Here is a 4,478-nt window from a genome sequence, read left to right as displayed (position 1 = left end):
AAATTAACGGTGATGACGATGAAAAATTAAAATTCAAAAAGTAACTGCTGCTTTGAATGAAGAATGAAAAAATATAACAATTTTAATGGAAAAAAAAAAGTTATATAATGTATTCTGTTATTCTACAAATTTAAAAATTAAATCTATTATAAGATATTAAAATTAATAAATTAAATTTAAAACATTAATTAATTTTATTTAATGACTGAATAAAGGTTAAAATTTAAAGAATACATACCATTTTTTTAATTTATAGCGAAGTATGAATGGTGATAAGTCTATGATGATGGAGTTGGTGGTAGATGATTTATTTATTTATTTATTATTTTAAATTTATCATAAAGAATAATATAAACTTATTTCAGAATTATTATATTTTATTTATTTATTGTTTTACCAAATACAATATATACACACTAATAATTTCTACTCATATCTATTTATCTGTGTCTTATGGTATGTACAAGCTGCTTTACTTTCCAAAAGGTAGCGTAAGTATATGCGCTGCCAGCACCCTTTAAACACTGGCGCCTACTTCTTCTACATTTACACAAGGAAACACAAACTACACACAAGTCAAGAATAACACTGAAATAACATTAAGGATAAAGGTTAAGAGAGAATTGAACTTGGCTCATCGGGGCTAGACACCAAAGATGGCCATGGTGGAAGCAAGTACCAACGAATAAACATGAAAATGATAAGAAACAAACAAAAGACGAGGCAAGCAGAGAGAATCACGCAGAACTAAAAAAGAAATTAAAACAAGTTAGAAGAAAGAAAATAAATTAATCTCAATCTCAATATTATGTTAGAATCCGGTTCATCAGCTAAAATAATATATTTCTTATAAAATAATGTCATATATGATATATCCATGGAAAACAAATGAACAATTGAACATAGCCGATAAATCACAATCGAGCGTAGTAATATTCTCTTGGTCATCACAATCTATTCGTCACTTGGATAATTTCATAGTTACATGCATATTGGCATGTTGCAAACCAAGCAACTATGGCATATGGTTCCAAAGTAAACCGTCCGTTCACATTTAATTTTAGGGGGAAGATAGACAAAGTCCACCGCTACAAAATGACGAAAGCCTTGTCATACCATGTATTAAAGGAAGATAGAGAGAACTGTATCTATCTTATCACAAGAGTATGTAATTCTATCTTATCACAAGAGTATGTAATTACGCATTAAATACATACATCTCTCTTAACCATGTGGAGGGTTACATCTCATTTTGAACATAAAAACACTAGTAACGCTGCGGTTTGAAGAACAGGGTGAAATTGAAAATCAAATATTGACAGACTAAAAGACTATTAAATTAAATTTTTTTATTATATTTAGTATAAAGTTTACAAAATTGAGTTATGTTCTAGTATTTTATTTGGTTTAATATATATATATATATATAGTGGCGGAGGTTAGTTCAGATAAAGGGTGGCCATGGCCCCCAAACTTTTATTAAAAAAATTAGTAATATTTTTTCAAAAAATAAAAAATAGTTCAGTTGCCTCAAATATTTTATTATAACTTAAAATACCAAAGTTTAATCTTCATCTCTCGCTTTTATTGCACAATAATTTTTAGTTTTAAACATTCAAAACATATTAGATTTAGACTGAATTGAGTGTATTCGCATTTCACAGCTCTCTTATTCAATAAGCAACACTCCCTCTACCTTTGAGTTCAAATATAAAAAATTAGGTATTTTTTATTTATGTAATTTAATATTATTTTATATTTTGTCGTTTATTTAATTTAATTTTTTATATGATAAAAAATATTAGAATATTTAATAAATATTGATATTATTGTATGTGTATAAATTGATAAAAAAATTCAATAAATATTATAAATTTTAATATTTCTCCTTCTAATTTCTTTTTTACATATTTTACTAAATATATATTCAAATTTTTATATAAAATAGTCATAAAAAAATCAAATAGTTGATAATGCATTTTTTAAGAGGAAAGCTAATATTCAAGAAGGAAAACATATAACTTTTACAATATCAACACTTGTAGATAGTTCTTCTACTTTAATGAATCACGAAAAAAGTAAGATACAACCTTCAAAAGTTTAAAGAGTTACATCTGATGAGTTTGACTTTAATTCTTTAGAACGATACCCTGAAAATGGCTTCAAATTTGGCAATATTACCCAAATCAGAGAGATGAAGTTAGACGAGTTTATCTTAAATGAGATTCATATCAAAAGCATCTTGACAATTATCTTCTATCTAGTCCCCCAAAATTTCGTTTCAAAGCTCGCCACTATATATATATATATATATGAAATAAGAATATTTATTAAAATAGTTTTAGTTATTAAAAAAATATTATTAAAATTTCAGTTTTTATTTCTAAAAATTTTAATTATTTGTATCTCCACTCTTTAGTAAAGACTAAAATTTTGTCTCTTAAATTTTAATTTTAGCCTTTAATCCTCTAACACAATATTGAGTACTGAGTATTAGTCCTTACTAACTAAAAGATCATATCTTTATAATTAAAGACAATATTACAACCAATATTTAACACAAAAAAAAGTTATTTAAAATTTTTAAAAATAAAAATATTCAAAATTTGATTATAAAAAATATCTAAAATTCAAACTCAACAAAAATTCATATTTAGTAAATTTTATATTAGGTTTATTTAGTAACTTCCTATAATAATGTTGATTGAAACTAATTTTTATAGCATTGGTTTTCTAATATTACTGTATTATCTTAGACAATTAAAAAATACTATGTATAAATATAATTTAATAACTAATTTTGATATCCACTCAAATAATTTAGTTATAAATATGGTTAGAATATTTACATGAAGACTAATAGCACCTCAATTAAAAATGTTGGGTCATTGTTTTACCCATTGATCGAAGAAGAAGTGTTTCTAAACTAATAAAAAAACAGTATAATGGTATAATTGTACTAATGTAAATCCCTTATATTAAAAGAAATATGAAAATTATTTAAATGAAGATGTCAAAAATATTTTTTTATAAAGATATTTTGTATAAAAGTGTGATTTATTTATTTGACTATATTTTAAATAAAATAACACTTTGTTAACATATTAAAATCTAATTCTACAATTCATTATCCAAAGATAAAAAAAAAAAGAATTTTCACACAAAAATAGTTATAAAATTTTCATTGAAATATTCACCAACAAATATATATACAAACATAAAAACCACATGCATAGTACAAATAAGATTATTGCTACTTTTAGATTTTTTTTGAAACAAAGAGCAAAAAACAGAATCAAAAGATTAAAACAGACAAAAACTAACTAACAGCTTATAGAACGAAACAATCCCATGTCATCTTCGACATAGTCATCAATAACACAAGGGATCCTTATACTTTCACTCCTGATAGCTAAAAAAAGACACTATATTTTTAGACACTATATTTAACTATTTATATATAGATATGAATGAATATATTTTATATATTACAAAAATATATAATTAACTATATAGTTTAGCTAGTAAAAAAATTAAAGTGATGCAAAACTTCATGTCATAAAGGTATCAAATTCAATTAGATTTTCCACAATAAATTTTTCAAAATTATTCCCTTAATCAATATAGCTGATTTAATATATTAGATATACGTAAATCTATATAATAGTTATACGATAAATAATAAAATAATTTTAAATTGGTGGTTAAAAAACCTATTCCTACCAACTGTTGGTTGTATACGTATAGATTTTAGGCACCGCTATTATTTCTTATTTAAAGGAGTAGAACATGCATACACATTGCATTCTCGTTATACATTATCATTGTCATTATTATTATTGAGTCACCAAAAAAAGTTATTATTATTGATGTTGAAACTCTAAAAACAAATCTTGTGTATATAACGTTGGCAATGGCTACAGTAAAAACAATGAAACTTGGTCCTCTTGTTGCTTTCAGCTGTGCCCTAATTGTAGGGTGCTCCCTAGTTTTTGGACAGTACAAAAAGGTGGAGGCAACAATCATCGGTTATCCAGCAGTTGAAAAGGGTCGTGCATCTGGATGCAGCATTAGACATCCTGATCAATGCTATCCCATACCGGCCAATCCATACTCAAGAGGTTGTGAGCCGGAAAATCGTTGCCGTGGGCCACCTGCTGCATCACCGGCATCACCGGCATCATCTCCTCTTGACAATTACTCCAACTACCATGAAAAATCCAAAGCAAATTTGTTCCCAAAGTCGTAGGATTATTGTATGCCATCATCATATAGCCATAATATGCATCCTTTGGTCATCAGTTGTATACTCGGAATAATAATAGTAAAAGGTAATAATTCGCATGTAATTATTTTCATGTGAAGTTGATTGAGAATAATTGAGAATTGTTAGATAATAATTTAATCAAATATATTAAATTATCTAACAATTTTCAATTAATAATTTCACGTAATAAAAACATATCTTATTATATTTT

The sequence above is a fragment of the Arachis duranensis genome, chromosome 8, assembly GCF_000817695.3.
Source record: "Arachis duranensis cultivar V14167 chromosome 8, aradu.V14167.gnm2.J7QH, whole genome shotgun sequence".
Lineage (NCBI taxonomy): Eukaryota > Viridiplantae > Streptophyta > Magnoliopsida > Fabales > Fabaceae > Arachis > Arachis duranensis.
Note: the sequence above shows the minus strand (reverse complement) of the source record.